The sequence below is a fragment of the Neopelma chrysocephalum genome, unplaced genomic scaffold (genome assembly GCF_003984885.1).
Source record: "Neopelma chrysocephalum unplaced genomic scaffold, ASM398488v2 Primary Assembly neopelma1_80b, whole genome shotgun sequence".
NCBI lineage: Eukaryota > Metazoa > Chordata > Aves > Passeriformes > Pipridae > Neopelma > Neopelma chrysocephalum.
Genome location: NW_020897742.1, coordinates 10,255,180 through 10,274,588, shown reverse-complemented (window position 1 = coordinate 10,274,588; position 19,409 = coordinate 10,255,180). Strand labels below are relative to the sequence as shown.

The window sequence follows — 19,409 nt, the reverse complement described above, 5'->3', positions numbered from 1 at the left end:
GGGATCTTCTCTTGGAAATAAGGAAAAAAAGGAAGGTGTATGTGCAGTGAAAGCAAGTTCAAGGGACATAGGAAGAATATAGAGATGCTGCTTGCCGCTGCGGGGAAAAAATTCATGCACTCAAAGCTCAGCTGGAGTGGAAGCTGCCAGAAATGTGGGGGGCAATAGAAAAAGTTTTTTCAAATATATTAATGGCAGTAGGCAGTATAGAAATATCATTGGCCTGTTACAGGATGAGGATGGTCACCTCACAAACAGGGACAGAGGCAAGGTAGAGGTGTTTAAAGCTTGCTTTGCCTCTGTCTTCTACACAGATTACAGGCCAAGGAGGTCTCAGTGCCCTGAGCTGGAGGACCATGACTGTGAGAACAATTTAAAATTCTTCAAGATCTGCTGCTCCAGCTGGATCCCTACAAATCTATGGGGCCTGATGGGATTCAGCCCAGAATCCTCAAAACACTGGCTGATGTCATTGCACAACCTGTCTTGATGATTCTTGAGTGGTCTTGGGAACCTGGAGAGGTCCCAGCTGAATGAAAGCGAGTGAGTGTTGTCCCAGTTTTCAAGAAGGGCAAGAAGGAGAACTCTGGAAAGTCAGTCTCACTTCAGTGCCTGGTAAAATTATGGAGAAATTATTCTGGGAGGTATTGAAAAACACCTGAAAGATAACACAGTCATTGGTAACAGCCAGCACAGGTTCATGAGAGGAAAGTCCTGCTTATCAAACCTGATTTCCTTTTATGACAAGGTAACCCACCTAGTGGATCAAGGGAAGCCAGTTGATGTCATCTTTTTGAATTTCAGTAAAGCTTTTAATGCTGTCTCTCACAGGATCCTTCTGGACAAAATATCCAGCACACAACTGGATAAACACATCATGTGGTGGGTGAGCAATTGGCTCACGGGTCGAGCACAGAGGGTAATAGAGAATGGGGTGACATCAGACTGGTGACCTGTCACTAGTGGGCTTCTACAGGGCTCCATCCTAGGCCCTGTGCTCTTCAACACCTTCATAAATGACTTGGATGGAGGACTGGAAGGGATACTATGTAAATTTGCAGATGGCACAAAACTGGGAGGAGCTGTTGTTCTCTTTCAAGAAGTGCCCCAGTAAGTACTCCAGGAGGAGTTCTGGTGGGACATGTGTGGCCTTTCCTTGGAAAAACCTGGAGTGGCTGAGAGAGAGGGTCTGCCTGTAGGCTGTAAGTCTATAGTTTTCAGCTGTGCAGTGGTGTCTTGCTGCACAGGAGGGAGATTGGCACAGTAACAACGTTACTCTGTCTCCCAAGGATCTGCTGGTTACCAGCTGCTGGTAGTCTAAAATCTGCCCAAAATAATGTGAAGCATGGACGCTAAGTCCCTTCAAAGCTGTTCCTAATACATCACATATGTCACATTGCTAATATAGGCATAGCCACAGCTTCTAGCTACTACTTATGTTGAAATAATGCATTTTGAGTCCAGAAGACTAGGTCACCATTGTCTCTCAAAACTCAGCAAATGCTGTACTATTCAGTCCTCAGAGTGCCATTAGAAACCCAGTCTCCAGACCCAGGTCATACATGACTGGGGACATAACCAAGTGGCACGTCAGTGGCCTGGGTAGGTTTTTGCACTGAGTGTGGGAGTCCTACTGCTGCAAAGGCTGTCAGATGTGGGACTAATAGTTGGGCATTCCTGAAGCTCAGAAGAGCAATCAGTCATCATCCAGAGACTAATGGAGCTTAAAGGGCATGAAACCCTGCAACTAATCCAGTCAAAACAAGCAAATGTCTGAGCGGTGAGTGAGAAAGTTGTAACAGGTATCTAGCAGAACTATCTGAAGGTGCTCTATCTTTCTCATTTTCTCACTTCTCCCTATTTCTTTGCAGCCACAGCATAGAGAAGCTGGAGGAAGAAATCTTTCAAAAACGTAATTAAACCCACATGTTCAGAAAAAACACAGCATTTACACTGAATACATAATGCAGAAAACTGCTCTGTCAGAGAAGATGTTCTTCATCTGATTATGATTGAAAAGCAATAAATAGAAAGAATTAGTCATAAAACAACTAGCAACTGAAAACACATGCATTTAGGTCTTTGGCTCCAGGATAAATAAAGTGCAAATATAGATTTTGCATATATCTGCCAGAAGTCAGATAGATATCGTTATTTTAGCCTATTTAGAAGGTTACTTGTATGAGAAGGTTTTTCTGACACTGAAATACTCATTGTGAAAGAGCTTTAAAGGTCTTTTTACTGACAGAGTTAGAATGAAAGTGTGTTTTTCCTGCTTTTCTGTGCCTGGTACAGCTGCTGTATATGCCAATTAAGCTTAAAAATACTTGTTGATGGCAAACATAGACCATAAGGTCTATTACATCATTAGGTCTATTTACTTCTCTAGGACTTTACCTGCTCATAAAGTCTGTGTTCATGGCTTAGGTGACAGATGTGTTTATTCAATTAAACTAAATTCTTTTAGAAGCCCACAAATATTAGAATTTAATGGTCCATGTTCAAGAATAAATAGCTGAATCCAAGTCTTGGGTAATCCAATGTGACTACCGACATTTAAAGAAATATTCTTGATTCAACTATCAAGTGATTTTGATAACAACCTTGAACTCCATAAGCTGAAGTTCAGATCATTCTCCTGTAATACAATTCCCTTGAGATTTATTCAGATGTCTTTACATCATATATTTTCAAAAGTACTTAGACACTTAAATCAGTTAAATCAATTTCCATTAAAGCTGTGTACTTTGTTGATGTAGGACTTGTCTCCTTGCTTTTCAATTTCTGATCTGTAAAGAGGGAATTTCCAAACATCGCCAGCTGTTCAAATGTCATTTTCAACAATAAATTTTCACATCACAAAGGGCAAACAAAATCACGTGTCTGCAGAGCACAGGCAGAAATAGGTGAAAAGTAGTTTATATTCTGCAGTTACTCCAAGTTTTCTTAACTTTATTTGCAGAACAGCTCTGTGATTATTGCAAGACCTTAAAGAAGCAGAAAGCATTGACATTTGGAGCTCATTGTCATTCCACAAGACATGCCATCTTCCATCAGATCTGTCATGTAACTCCTCTATATACAACTTCTCTTTTTTACTGTCTAATTCTACCTCCATTACTAAAACACCAATTACTATAAATGGCGTACGGCTGCATAGCCAAGTGTAACTCTGTGACTGTGACCCTCTGCTTCTTCATATTCTTTAACTACTTTATTATGAGGATTAAGATGGTATTCAGAAGGCTGTCATGTTACACTGAACCTCACAGCAGTAGTCAATCCCTGCTCTGAAGACCTTAGGCTCTCAATAAATACAAGAGACAAAAAATTACTGTTTTCCTGACATTACAGTTCTCCCAGCTGTAATACAATTTGATGCTTCTTCTCTGAGCACATTGGAAAGCAGAAAGTGGATAATTGCTCAGAGCAGCTCTTCCCTCTTCAGGCAGTAAGTGGCAGCATTGCAATAGCCTTTTCTTCCCTATTTTCTTTGTTGTTGTCTTTCAAGGCAGTCCCATTTTTCTGCTAAAGCACACAAAACTCCTTCAGTCATTTTATATTTTATTATATAAAATATAATTTTATATTGTACAATAAGTTATAATTAATATAAATAATTTTTATAAAGTTATATAAGGGGAAAAAAATGCAGATTTGGGGTCTCTTTTGTGAATGGAGACTGTGCATATCAAAACCAACCCCTCCGTTTCCATGCTTTCAGCCAGGGAGTATTTTGTAACCTTATCAACATTTCTAAAAATTGAACAAATTCAAACAAGTATAAGAACAGCTAGAAGCTTTACTTTCTGCTCCTGAAGCAGAGGATGTGAATGGGATGTCTATAATGTAGATCTTCATTCTTAAACTTTATATTTGATGGACACTGCAAATCAACATCAGATCATTTCCTGTTAACTGACTTCCAGTGCTACAGGATTTTATTTACCCTGTTCTAATAGAGCTTTTTGGAACAACAGCTGTGATTTTTTCTCGGCTCATAATCATCATCAGCCATAAGGAAACTGCAATCAGAAGGGAGGAGACAGATCTGCTGACGAAGCACAAGCCTGCCTCGTATCTAACTCCCTCTTGCAGACCCCTTTGTTGGCTCTGCAGTGCTAAAAGGAACAACATACACCAGGAATTCAGTGTTGTCACTTGCATATAGTCCTAAATACAAATTACACCCTTTTCAGAGTCGGCTGAAGTCAGCGGCAATTTTCAGTTGTAGGGCAGGACTAAAGAGTGTATCTGTTCAGCAAGAAATGGATTCCCAGGATAATTGCTTTTCTGGTTAGACCTGTCTGTGGTGATTAGCTTGTGTAGTTATTAGGTCTTAGACTCTTTTCACACTATGTGGCTATGTAAAGTGATGCTGGATGTTACCTGTCAAAGGTTGTTGCTTTTGTTGGTGTGGCATTTATGCTACTGCCCTTTGCAGAGAAATGAAGCCTTGTATGCTCTGTCTCTTATGGAAAATTTTCATTATAAAGATTCAGTTTCCCCATAAGAACACGGCAAATTGTGTAAGGCAGCTTTTCCTTGAGAAATCCTGCTTATTATCTGTCAAGATAAGGAAGTTAATGAGAAGACTCCTTTATTTTTCAGGGCACAATGGAGTATTTCCAGTGACGGCATCCTGGAAACACTTGCCAGAAAAGGAAAAAGAAAATGGCTTCATAATAACTTGCATCATGCCTACGTCAAAAAATCATGATATCTCTGAGTCCCCATTTTGAGTAGTATCATATTAACATAGGCCTGACTTGGTGCCTGGGCTTTTAAGGTCATGTTTAGGAGAACCAGTCATAATAGTATTTTAGTGGAAATTTTTAAAGTATTAGTTAAAATTATGATACACAGTGCAGTCTGGCAATTATTCAAAATTCCATTTCAGTGATATTCATGTTTTTCTGTAACACCAGGTACAAACACTTTTATTCAACATATTTTTAATATACTTTGGAATACTGAAAATACAAGTGCTTTAAAAATTTAAGCCATTACTATGAATTACTACTGCAGAATTTTTCCTTTATCATCTCCCTGACCTTTGAGGAACATTAATGAGAAAGTTTACTCATTGTGAGTATGAGCTGGATTTAATGAATGTCTTTCACTGAGACTATATGACTGCTAAGATGAAAGCTCTCAAATGTTAATGCACTTGAGGTTTACAATGTCTAATGTTAATGTCACAGGACATAGGTCAGGGAAGTGAACTGGGAGCGATTGCTTATGATAACCATCTGCATGTTATTTTGCAGCAACAAAACAGAATAAACTAAGTCCCAGGACATGTCTCCTGAGTTATGAAGTTATTGCAGGACTTCATCTAGCATTAATGAGGCCTCATTTGAACAAATGGGAAATTATCGAAATAGGATATCACAGAAGTAGCTTGTGAGGTGCTTGTGGTTATCTATTCCAGGATGAGTTGAATTACACCAGAGGATAAAAGGCACCTCGATGACTCGTGTGAACATTGACCTTGTAGACATACTCGTTATGACCAGTGAATGCAACCCATAGAGTTATATATTGTCAGAAACAAAGTGGAACTGAGAGAAGGGTCTCTATGGTTCATTGATCAGCTTAGGTCCATCTTCAGAGAGACAGCCTAAGCAGCAGGCATTTGCACATATAGGCTATGTATGCAACCAACTATAATGGAATAAACCTGATGAGTCCTTTTGCTTAATGTGGCACAGTAAGAAAAAGTCTAAAGAAGACTAAAGGGTGAAACGAGATGAGAAATTATTTCTTCTCAGCTTTTGTCATACTCATATAGAAGGGTAGCTTGGAGATCCTGAAAACAAGGCTGGAAGCATCTCCCCAGATTGGAGAAAATTAATCCACTAATAATTTTTAGTGGAGGAGCCTGCTATCTGACATGCAGGCCTAGAGGAACCAAGGAGGATTGGTCAGGCTGCCCCTAAGTTTGGCTTTTGTCTTGTAATCAGTAGGATGATTCCAGGACACCTCAGTTCACTTAGACCATCAACAGTAGCAAAAATGAAGTTGTCATCATTCGAATCACATATGGGTTTTGCTCTAGGGCCTTTAATATTTTAAATATAATCAAATAATGCCATGAATTGAAAGAAAGAAAGAAACTTCTGCAGAAGAGAAGCTGTGAGGATTTTACAGGTCTGGCATTGCCAGATGAACAGCAGTTATAAATAGTACCTGAGCTGAATGGTCTGGAATGACTATATCCTTTAGCCAGCTGTGACAAAACACACATACCCAGCAGAGTGAATTACAGATTATTAATTTACATAGGAACAACAATAATTTTCTTTATGCTGATGTTGTAATTTCCTTTATATCAGGTCACTCTTACTTATCTGATTATTTAGCTGATCAGCGACCTAAACCATCTGCATTCAATTAACAGTGTCATTCCTGCTAAAATCTGAGCTTGTGTTATTTGTAGGGATATTCATAAGGTTCTTGTTAGTTTAAAGAAATGCTGTGCTTAACTAACCATTTGTAGGAAAGGAATAGTTGACACTCATTGTAGGTACTATGGTTGCTATCACATATCCTCCTTCTTTGCTACTATGGAAAGCATTTTAAAGCAGACATTTTTAAACACCCCTTAACTGCTAACCCTTCACTGGGATACTGCAAAACAAAATGGCATAAAACATGTATTAGTTATCTGCTCACAAAGCACAACCTTGCCAAGAATAATTTCATTTAGCTTTGGATACCTGCAAGGTATAAGTTTATGTCCAAGCTCATCACCCTTGGTTCCTTCTGCCATCAATAAGAGAATGAGTCACATTTAGGACAGGATTCACCACAGCATAGACATTCACACGATGAATACTATCAAACTGTAAAAGTGTCGATTTTCTTCATTTATGTTGATGAAATAAGCCTGACTAGTCAGAGCACAGATGCTCACATTGTAGATGTCTAAAGTGAAGTAGAAGGTTTTGTTTGTTCTTTGAGAATCTGACATGTCTATCACCTGCCATTTTGTTTTGCCATGATTCTAGGGTTTTAAGTTCAGATCATAGCATAGATTTTCAGAAAGGTGGCATGCTCCTGGGAAATATACGAAAAGATAGAATATCTTTAACATGTAACAGGAAATAAAAGGAGCAGTGAAAGAGGGAGAAGTTACAAACTATGTAACATACAGACCAGGTATGACAGTCTAATAACATATACACAAATAGCATCCTGGAGCTTTTGCCACACTGCCCTGTCCTGTGTCCATGATCCTCAGTGTTTCTATAGCACAGCAGAATAGTCTCCCTTCTGCCTCTTGCCTGCTGGCAGTGAGTGCTCTGCATGACAGATGCAAAAGTGAGCCTCGCAAAATCTTAAGCAACTTGTCTCCCTGTTTTTGCTCAGTTACTCTTTAGGGGCTTCAATTTTCCTCTGGCTGTATGTCTGGGGCAGATGTATCTGTCTTACAAGCTAGTTCTTTATATATTTCCTTCTTTCTCTCACTGATTTTTCAAATCAGAAAATTCATGCTAAATAAAAAATTTCAGCATTTCCTTCCCAACAGTAGTTACTATATAAACCAGAAATGCTTAGTAGTGAAATTTTGATGTTTATTTCTAGTCAAGTATAATAAAGATTTCACACTCTAAAATATATGTCAAAGTCATGATACTTTTTCAGTTAATCTTTTTTTCTCCTTAAAGTCCAATTTTCTTCAAATTTCTTATTCACATTATCCAAGACTGATTGTATTATTTCTCTTCCTTTTCCAGACATTCTGGTGTTTTTCCTTTCTTTCTGACACTTTGCATTTTCCGGGGACATATATCCATGTATAAGGACTCTGCTCAAGAACTTATCCTCAGAGAAGTTTAACAAAGTTCCTCTACTTCCCATGGGCAGTGGTGTGTGCACACACTGCTCTGAGGAGTGAACCCTGTTCCTGCAACAAATTGGCCCAAGAGGTGTCTTAGTAGTGTCCTAGCAATGTCTAGTTTGCTAACCACTAATTATCATTCTATTCCTCAGAATCTGTCCTATTCATAAAGGGAAAACTTTCCAGGGGCTGCCCTGAACACTGATGAGCTTGCATCCCACCTAAGGTAATCTACATTATTTGATCAAGTAACTGCCCCCAGTGCAGGGCCTTCGCATTGTGCACCTTCCTACCTTTCTTTCTGTTATAACTGAAATTTTGAACTCTCTTTTTTTGCTGTGTATGAATTCCATTTAGATATGGCAGCTTTCCAAAACACCAGTTATATGTAACAGTATCAAGAGTACTTCATATTTTCTGTGTGTATCACATGAAGTGCATTGAAGTAAAACATTCAAATTGATTAAAGCTTGACATGTATTCCTGTGCTGGCAGAATCACATATTGCTGGCACAATCTAAATCGCAGATTTCTGTCACAGAACAAGATACAATGACTGAGTAAGCTCAGCTATATGCATTACATAAACACAGTAATAAAGACCATATCAATGCCAGGTTTGCAGAGATGTTATATCTGTTATAACCAGTCAGATTTTAAAATATGCAGTGCAAGAGAAATGTACTATTTCCTGGGCAATTAATTCATCAGTTAAGTTATTCTGCATTTCTTGGTGATTTTTTATCCTGAAAAACTCAAGTCATGCTGAGACATGTGAGCTGACGATTGTCCTACGACAGCCTGGATGGGAACACCTTCCTGTAGTTCAGAGCTCACACCTCAAGGATTGCACAGGGCTAAATGACCATGATGAAGTAACTTCCATGCAGGGTGATTAGTTATCAGTCCCTGTTTCTCCAGCAGAATGTAAGCAGAAAAAGTGGGAGAGCAGCTGTATTTGATACATACAGCTGTATTTGATAAATTTGTTCCTGTATTTGATAAATAATAGAAAGTTTCCTTTTGTCTACATTATCACTGTAATTACACTAAGATTATTGCAGCCTTTCTAAGGATCTCCTGACTTCAAACAGGAGGAAAGTCAGGAGGAAAGCTAACACGGATAACCAAAAAAAGTCAGCCCTTTCTTTGGAAGGCATATAATTTTCAATTAAAAATCAGAATACAATGTTTGCTGGTGTTGAGTCTCCTTGGAGAACACATTTCTGCCTGTCATACCTATTTTGTCATTTTGAAAGTCTAAGCACAATGTCAAGTTTTGTAAACATATTTTATTTTTTAATTCCTGTTTGATGAGGTAAAAGAGGAGATGTTCAGGAGTGTTATCTTTCAAAGAGCTAAGGGGAAAATGAAAGAACTGGCTATATTAATTGTGGTGTCTTCAAACACAGTTCACATCAATTTACAAAATGCATACATGCCTGTGTAGATTTTGGTTGCCAGTGCACTATGAGGTTTCATGCCCAGTTAAGCCAAGATCTAAAGGAAGGCCTTAGCAGTGGCATGTGGCCACCGCCCAAAGGGGCTCCAGACTCATGCTGCAGCCTGGTTAGTACCTGTGGCATGTCACTGCAGGCTCTGTCCTCGCTTGTCAGAATTTGGTTACCATGCAATAACACATTTCTATATTGTGTTACTGTCCCTGGGCTGCTCATTCATGCTCACATAGCGCTTCTACACATTATTTCACACTGGCACAGGGAAGGTTTGAAACACAAATATCAGCCCTCAACAAATCTTCATTTACCATTTTGCCCCTTGAAGAACTGAGGTTTCAGCATCAGTCCTTGAGCCTTTTATGTCTCATCTTAAATGGGGTCATAATTCAAAATCTCAGTTTCTGGACTCCATTTAATTACAGAAAGCACATCTGGACACAATATTGCCCAAACAAAGTTTCTAGACTCACTGCCTACTCTTGCTCTCAAGCTGCTAGCATGTGAAAAAGAGTTTTGTGACTAAATATAAACTGAAATCAATTTCTTTACAAAACAGATTCGTGTCCAGGGAAACTTCTTGGTTTCAGTCACCACATGTCCTAAACAAGAATTTCCATTAAAATTCCTTTGAGATGTAACTACAAATATGTAAGCAGGTTAAATATGGATAAAATTGAGTTTTGTTTGTGACTTTGTTGGATGCTATAGCTAGCTCCTTTTACATTTTTCACCCATATTTCACATCTAAATACTGAGATTCTTTTTTCCTTTTAGTATTTGGGACTTGACTTGAAAAATTGAGAGTCTCTTTTTCAGAAGGTGCAGGCTCTGCTTTAGAAAATGAATCCTATTATGGTTGGGAAGCTTTGGAAGACAGTCATTTTAATGCTTATATATTTTATCCCACTTATCAATGAGGCAAATTAAACCTAATTTTGTATCTTCCCATATTTACTATAAATACACTTGCTTGCTGAGAAACATCCTGTGAGAACAAAGAAAGAGCAAGTTCCCTGCTTGAGAGCTCAAAGGATTAGGCCAATTGCAAAAGTTTCCTTTCCTGAAAGAAAACTTAGCCCAGGAAAACACAGCAGTTTGCCCCAGGCTTAACTCACTAGAAGAATCAAATCTCCTGCCAGATATCTTAGCTATGGATTAAAGCCGTTTTGCCATGAATTTTGCATATCTACATTTACTAACCAAATGATACACTAAGATTCTTTCAAAGAGGTCAGTAGCACATAGGTAAAACCCATACTGGGTACAGTGGGGGAAACAGAGAAAGATTTTCTATAATTATGTTTGAGATTTGAAAAGTTAACAAACATGTTGTGCTATGGGGTGGAGAATGCCCCTGAGAAAATTCAGTAGTTTCCATACACTTCTCTGGTTTTGTTACTCATCCTCCCACATTTCTCTTTCCTTCCTCATTTCCGTCACAGCTGCACTTTAAATAATCTGGGCCTGATTTCCCTTTCCCTTGCCCCCGGTTTCACTGCAGTCTGTTGGGGTTAGAGCTTGTTTTGTTTCTTTACTTCAGGTAATAGTAATGTTACACCCAGGGACATGAGGATTGAACTTGCGAGAGTGACACAGAGTTTGAGAATGATGCTCTGAGACAAAAAGAACAAAGACTATCTATTTACACATGTCGTGGGTAAACTAAGGAGAAACATTTTGTCCAGATCTTTGTCTGAAGACCAAAGCATCTGTATACAGAAGGTTTTTTCCAGTTATGCACGGGCTATGGATGAAACATCATGTAGAAAATAGTGTTTACTGATTGTGAGAATTTTGCTCCAGATATTACATTAGTGCATGTTGCAGGTAAAGTCGATTACAGTAATTTCAACACAAAAAAGTAACATTGTATGTATGGTGTACTGGAGAGTATTTCAGAAATTTTCTTTCTATTTTCAGTGAATAATGTCCTAAATCATCTGTAAGAAAGAGAATGGATTAGTGTTTGAAACATGCTTAGGTCTACAGCTCTAGAACTTCTAATAGTGAATTTCTAACTGCACACATGTAATGTAAACAAAAGTAATGCAGTTTACGTTTATGAAAGTTGGCACAAATAAGCTGTATAAGTGGAGGCTTCTGTTCCTTGAAAAGGATGGGTACCTGAAGAAGGAACTCCTATTTCTCTTTACATTCCTGCAGTGCCACTTACCAATGACTTTTAAAACTACATGCTGCAAAGATTTTGGAGACAGCATCCAGGTCTTATTCTATCACTGAACAGAATAGGTCATGGTTACTTGGATCTCTTCATGCACATGATCTACCCCCTCAGGAGACCTGGAGTCCCCATCCAGATGTAGCCCTGGATAAAATATAATGTGTAGATAAAACCAGCAGATTTCCTGCTGATGACCAAAAGATGGGAGCTGGCCTCCCTCTGCAGAGCACTAAGACACAGTGTTTACATAACATCCTTAATCATTTTTTTCAAATGTGTCACACAGAAGTTTTACAATGCTACTCATCTCAAATCTTCTTCCTTTCACGGTAAGAAAAGGGGCTGTTCTTGAGTCCAATCCAAGTTATTGTTCCAACGAAAGACAGATTGTGTTGCTGCATTGAGCACAGCTCTGTTTATAACAGAGTTTTTATATTTTTTGTGTTTTAAAGGTAGATACAGGTCTGGTCCCATCTCTCCAAGCCTTCAAAAAAACCCCAATAGAATTTATTTAATTAAAAGAAGAGCTTACATCTACATGTACATGTTCTGTACATGTCTAATGTACAAAATGCAGGCTCAATCAAGATAAGAAGGGCATTGAATGAAGTGCACATTGTAAAATATTGTTAAATTATGACAAACAACTTGAGTTAGAGTAGCATATGAAGTATATCGCTGAACTTATTCCTAAACTAAATCAACAAGACCTTTAAAAAGTTTTCCATTTGGCCCTCACTTTCTCAGGTTATTCAAGGAAAATACACCTACAATGAAGTGTCACTGATTCAATGTACAAAGCATAAAAAGCCAAAAATAATATTAGAAGGAAAACTTACTTCACACACAACATTTCATACTGCCAAGCTACTCTGTTTTCTTTTATATCCTAGAGATTTTAGCATAAATTATTGTTTTACAATTGACAGTTGTTAACATTCATAGTGTTCGGTGCACTCTAATGAACTTCAAGATGAATTATATGAAATCATTTCCCAGTTAGCAAGCTCTCCATTAGCAGTGACTTCTGATGCTTCCTTATAAAGGCAGGACATAGTGAACATATTCTTCACTACATCCACAAATCACATGCTAGGGTCAAACAACCTTAAGATTTCAGAGCAACCATGGAATTGTGGCAGTTACACAATGTCAAGAAAAATACTCCTTCCAGTTCAGGCCTGAAGGAGTTGCTTAGCATTGAGAGACTAGCAACCTCAAAAGAGGATATGCACATTCAAACAAGGATAGATGATACTCTAAATCTGCAGCAGTTTGTCCCACCATTAAGCCTCATATAAAAATAAATTGAAAGAAGACAGTTCCTAGGCATTAGCTTTGAAAACAAACATTTATTAAGTTATTTATTTTTAATTACATATTAAGCAAGTTAAAAGCTAGCAAAGGGCCATAACAGCAAAAGCCAATAGCCTCCTGGGTTGCATTAGGCAGAGTGTTGCCAGCAGGATGAGGAAGGTGATCCTTCCCCTCTTTTCAACACTGGAGAGAACCATCTGGACTGTTGGGTGCAGCTCTGAGCCACTCAGAACCAGAGAGACGCGAACATATTGGAGCGAATTTGGCCAAGAGCCATGAATATGATATGCATATGACATTTGAGGAAAGGCTGAGGAAGCTGGGACTGTTCAGCCTAAAGAAAAGAAGGCTCAAGAAAACCTTATAAATGTATGCAAAAGCCTTCTTATTCCTATTTGAAATTTTTTCTTTGTTTTTTGAAATGTAGGTTATATCACTGCTATAGTTTTCACATTAATAAATCACTTATAAGAGACCCTAATTGCATTAGATAGTGGCAGCAGCTGTGAAGGAACTAAGGGCATCTGATTTACACATCACTGTCATGCTTTTGGGCAAAGGCTGTATTTTAATCTGTTCACATACCACCCCTACATATAAAGTGATTTCTGATGAAAAAAGGTAATGCAGTTCACTACTTTTCAGAAGTTACCTTGCTATCAAGAAATGCACCAAGCATAAGGCATGAAAATAACTAGTACTAACAAAAGGTCCTAGAGCCATAAGAGAGTTCATAAATAGAAAATACACTTCAGGAAGCATCTTGATATATGGTTATGGAACAGTTTGAACAGAGTGGTATCATACAGCACATACAGGACAACCAGGGGATCAGGCACAGCATGCAGGAAAGGCAGGTCCTGCTTGACCAACCTGATCTCCTTCTATGACCAGGTGACCATCCTAGTGGATGAGGAAGAGGCTGTGGATGTAGTCTACCTTGATTTTAGCAAAGCCTTTGTTACTATCTCCCACAGCATTCTCCTGGAGAAGCTGGCAGCTCACAGCTTGGACAGGTGCACTTTTTGTTGGGCCCAGAATGGCTGGGCCCAGGGAGTGGTGGTGAGTGGTGCTGCATCCACTTGGCAGCCGATCACTAGGGGGGTTCCTCAGAGTTCAATATTGGGGTGAGTCCTGTTTAATATCACTATTGATGATTTGGGTGAGGAGATTGAGTGCATTCTCACTCAGTTTGCAGACAACACCAAGTTGGGTGAGAGTGTTGATTTGCTGGAGGGTAGGAAGGCTCTGCAGAGGGACCTGGACAGGCTGGATCAATGGGCCAAGGTCAACTGTATGAGGTTTAACAAGGCCAAGTGCTCGGTCCTGCCCTTGGGTCACAACAATCCCATGCAGCACTATGGACTAAGAGTAAGAGTGGCTGGTAAGTGGTCCAGTGGAAAAGAACCTGGGGGTCCTAATGAGCCAGCAGTGTGCCCAGCTGGCCAAGAAGGGCAGTGGCATCCTCGTTTGTATCAGCAACAGTGTGGCCAGCAGGACTAGGACAGTGATAGACCCCCTGTACTCAGCACTGGTGAACACACCTCAAATCCTGAGTTCGTTTCTGGGCCCCTCACTAGAAGAAAGACATTGAGGAGCTGGAGCATGTCCAGAGAAGGACAGCAGAGCTGGTGAAGGGTCTGGAGCACAAGTCATATGAGGAGCAACGGAGGGAGCTGGGGTTGTTTAGCCTGGAGAAAAGGAGGTTGAGGGGTGACCTCATCACTCTCTACAACCACTTCAAAGGAGGTTGTAGCCAGGTGGTGATCAGCCTCTTCTCCCAGGAAACAAGTGGCAGGACAAGACAAAATGGCCTCAAGATGCACCAGGAGAGGTTCACATTGGACATCAGGAAGAATTTCTTCAATGAAAGAGTGGTTAAGCATTGAGACTGGCTGCCCAGGGAAGTGGTGGAGTCACCATCCCTGTAAGTGTTCAAGAAATGACTCCATGTGGCACTTAGTGCTATGGTTTACTTGACGTGGTGACGTTCAGTGAAAGGTTGGACTCAATGATCTTGGAGGTCTTTTCCAACCTTGATGATTCTATTCTATTCTATTCTATTCTGTTCTATTCTATTCTATTCTAATAATGTTACAACTACTCAGAAGAATCACACATCAGGCTTGTTTTACAGTCACACTTCGTTCCATTTTTACTGTCTCTACTCCAGACAGCAGGCTAAGTATAGGTATCACAAACATATACAAAACCAGACGGCAGCCAGTATTCTGGCATAGCTTCCAGCTCAGCTGTCATCCCAGCTGATTCTCAGTGAGCTCAAATGTAATCCATTGAAGATGTCATTCCCACAGGAAGCTGAGGATCAGTTCACACAGGACTTTGTGTTTGTTTGCATATGCGTATTCACTGTAGTTAATGTCATTTTACTGACTGCACTTAAAAATTGCCCTCCCCCCGAACCGTGTGAAATGAGATTATCCCTCAAACCATGAGACTGTTTCTGACAAAACACACGCGAATCAAGCTACAGTTAGTCTCCCACGTTCATGAGACCTACTGGTTTCAGAAAAGAAGTATCTAAATAACTTCACATCCTATTTTCTCTGCATTACTCCTAGTAGAAATAATGGATTGGCTTCCTTTTAAAGCTTATGGTCCAAAATGATTGCAAAAGTGATTATAAGCAAATCTTTTATGTCTCTGACAAATATCAACCTTTTCCTTTAGAATGCTATGGCATATCGTCTTCCTAGGATAAACTTTGAAAAAAATGAAACTGTTTTGACTGAAACAAAATTACTGTAAGGATAAACATGCAAATTAAAACAGCAAAAACAGGACTAGATAATAATAACAACATTATTACCTATTGTGCAATTCGAAACCAGCAAAGTCCAGATGAAGATTTGTGATATATCTGTTACCTGTTTCTGACTGGCTGTGAAAAGATTACATTTATTTTCAAGAAAAATCTTGCTACAACACCTTTTAGCCAGCTAAATCTATTGAAGTAAATGGAGTCACATCAATTATTGAAAGATTGCAAGTCAATGAGGTAAAATCCTTTTTAGCAAAGAGTTCTCTAATAGGGAGTAGTTCCATGGCAGAAAATTACCTTTACTTGATACCCAAAGCAAAAGAAGAAAAAAAATTACTAGATAAAGTGGCAAAATTCTATTCTAGAAACAAGCATCTGTCCACAAAGAATAGGGAATAATCATTGTGTGATAAATGTGTGAGGTCCCAACACTGACTAGAAATGCATGGCTGTAAAACTATGTGGATAAAAACATGCATTCCACAAAGCTGATTAACTCATACAACTAAGAAAGAGAAAAACAGAAAACAAAATGTTGCCAGCTAGGATAATAAACATGCAAAAATTCCCATCTTGGATGTATTGTTAACCATAGGACATCTGGTATCTTTTCATAGTGTGTCAGAAGTTTTTTAATGTCTTGTATACGCTAGAATAAAAGTAGAGCATCTTCTGTGGCACAGCTTCCAACCATAACAAAGGCAGCCAACACTCACTCATCAGTTACGATGCATTAAGTCTTTCCACTGGTGGGACTGAGCACCAGTTTACACTGTCTGGATGCCTGAGTATCCAGTTCTGGTATTACAGGACAAATCTTTTCAAATCCTTTAGCAACACTGCTAATACAAATATTATCCTGTGCCAGCACACTGTCAGGAGCCGTGATGCTGATGCTGTCCACAGTAATCTCAAAGAAGAAATAAAAGATAAGGAAAGTGAAGTGTAAATATGAGATCATGGAAGACAAGTTGAAAAAGTTGGATAAGGGTCTTAGTACTTCTGCTTAAGCAGGAAGTGTGGAAACATCTCTTCTTTTCCCCTTAAACTTTCCCTCTCCCAGTCTTCAGCCTTTGAAAAGGTGTCTGGGACACTTCCAGGAATCCCCCTCATTTCTTGACCCAGTTTCTATCCCACAGGTAAATTCTTCTGAAATTCAAAATATTTTCATACTTTGAGACTCACAAGTTGTGTGGCACCCACCTTTTGAGATCTTAATTCTGGAGCTTACCTAAAGAGTTTCTCTATCAGGACCCAAACTTCATTTCAATTGATGAGGCCAATGCTGATAACATACTTCAGTATACTTAATTCTCCTGAAGAATATTGTCAAAGTTGGCTGGGAAAAAACTTTGAAAGATCAGACCCAAAATCCTTAATGCTTTCTGGTTTATTTCTGTTAGTTGGGTTTTTTACATTTTAGTAAATATGAACAAATTTTTAACATTTATCGGAAAAATAGATAAATATTCAGGCACAATCTGGAGTAACAAATGTTTCCAGGGAAATTTGTGAGGTAGTATGAAAACAAAAATCCTACCTGGCAAAAAGTCAGCTAATAAAAGGATTTCTGCAATAGACAAGCATGCTAATTCCAGAACATAATATGACAAAAACTCTGATAAACATCCTGAATGCTTCATCCCCAGAAAAATTCTCTCCTACATAATGACTACTCTTGCTGTGTGGTCATCTCCTCCTGCATATCCCTGTGAAGAACTAGTACTCCAGGGACTTTTGCCTTTGATGACTGATCGGTCTCAGCAGTTGGTGGGAGTTTTCCCTTGACTTCTGCAGAAGCTGGGTCAAGATCCAGAACAAACGGTGAAAGATTTCTATTTGCATTTGCACAAACTTGGTGAAACCCTCCCCACCACGTATAGGAGAAGGGGTAACAAACTTAATTTAAGGGTAGGGGAGGTTCTTTACCTGAGATATCTAACGACACATCTTCAATTAATACTGTAGGCCAACTTTCCTTATATCAAAGCAGAAGCAGTCAAATTAAGATACTATGTCCAATTTGGCAAACTTATCTGTTGTTTTAGTGAATAGGTCAAGGATTGATGAGACACTAGATCAGAGCTGGCAAAAATCCTTGTTGTTGTACTAGATTGATTTATGCTGACTGAGGATCTAGCAATATATCGTCCTCTAATAAACTAAGGTATACAAGAGACAATGTGCTGAAACTTCTGATAGTTTTCTCTTCATTGAATCTATATTACTAAGAGAAGACTTCAGAATTAATTCTGGAAACACTCAAAAATATCCATTTGCAAAACTTTTGGAATAAAGCCATTCTAGTAGCAAATATTTGGAATAGATTTGAAAGGTATTCTCCATAGAAATTTTTTCTTGAAAAAAAGAGTGCACAAAAATTTCACTCTGTAGACCAGAAGAAATGGAAGCCCTTTTCATTAGGCATAAACTCTATTTTAGCAATTAGACATAAAAAGAAAAGGATTTTTATACTAGCATTACCATTAATTCAAGGGATTGCTACGGATTACATCCACGTATAATTTCAGTGAGATTATTTCTGATTTGAATTTACCATATCTAAAGCTGATGCCAAAATATTTCAGTTTTTCATCCATTATAAAAATATTGTATAATGCCAGAGGAAGTATTTTCTTCACACAGTTACTCTTCTAAGACACTTGCCACCTTCTCACTTAAGAAGGAATATCTTGTTATTGCAAATTACAAGAGAGTATTTTTGTTAATGTAAATAGAATTCACTGGCTCTAGAATTCACTGATTTTAAAATACCAATTGCAGTGATTCAAGTAAAAATTTCTGAAATTGAACAGGTAGGAATTAAAATAGCACACGGTCAAGAATCTGGAAATATGCCGTTATCTTTGTTTCACAGTTCTTTAATCCATTATATTATCAGCATATCTCTGTTGCTAGTTTTTTAGTTTCCCCAATTTTTAATTTGACTTTATACACTACCCCCATAAATTATTTTTATGTAGATTCTCCTCCCTGATTTTATGGGACAACTATTCTTAAATGCTCTTTCTTCAGTGTGTGTGTGGGGGGAAACAACTACTCTTTTCACAGATCACAGATTTTTTTCTATTTAAATATTTACTTTACTCACATGTTGATTTATAGCTAAGGTAACAGAAATGTAACTATGCAAAGATCCCAAGGGTATGGTAGTCAAAACTGTCCAGTTAGTGTTGGCCCACTGTCAGGCTGATTTCTGCTTTCCTCCTGAAACAAAACTGTGATTCTCTGCCAAGATTAAAAGTATGTCATGGGAAGCAATTCTTACAATTAATGTATCCTCTTCTCACTCAGCTTTCCTAATGTCATGCTCTACTAGACTTGTATAAAGAGAATGCATTTTAAAACCTGAAGTCACAAAAAATAGCAGAAACCTAATATTTAAAATACATGATCTGGATCTCCAGCTGGTACAAACTTTACCTCACTGCAAATATTGACATAAGATCCCATTTGCAACGTTCTTTGGTTCTATAGTTCCCATATACAAGATCACAGAAGTGGATTTTTCAGCTTATCAGATCCTCTCACTGGATCTGATACATCACAGAGAAAGCCATCATTTCACACAAGTGGAACATCCCTGAATGTAGCTGTTTGCAAAAACAAACCCCATCGCACCCCGTGAGTGTTATGCTGAGGTTCACATTAGACAGAATTATGGAGCTTTACCTGGTGATTCGCCAAGTATTATCCACACTTATGTTGCTTCTGTGCACACAGCTGCTACTTGTCACAGAATAGCATTTCACCTACACAAGGTGTACAGACCTCTACCAGACTTGGGATGGACTGTCTCCT

At 38.6% G+C, this 19,409-nt stretch overlaps 1 long non-coding RNA gene across 1 annotated transcript; it reads left to right on the top strand.

Annotated features, from left to right (window-relative positions):
• The first annotated feature begins 922 nt into the window (after window positions 1–922).
• LOC113970949 lies at window positions 923–11,046 on the top strand. The gene is made up of 4 exons (XR_003535395.1): window positions 923–1,049; window positions 2,963–3,066; window positions 7,999–8,072; window positions 10,847–11,046. It is a non-coding gene; the product is annotated as an uncharacterized LOC113970949 (long non-coding RNA).
• Window positions 11,047–19,409: the final 8,363 nt, after the last annotated feature.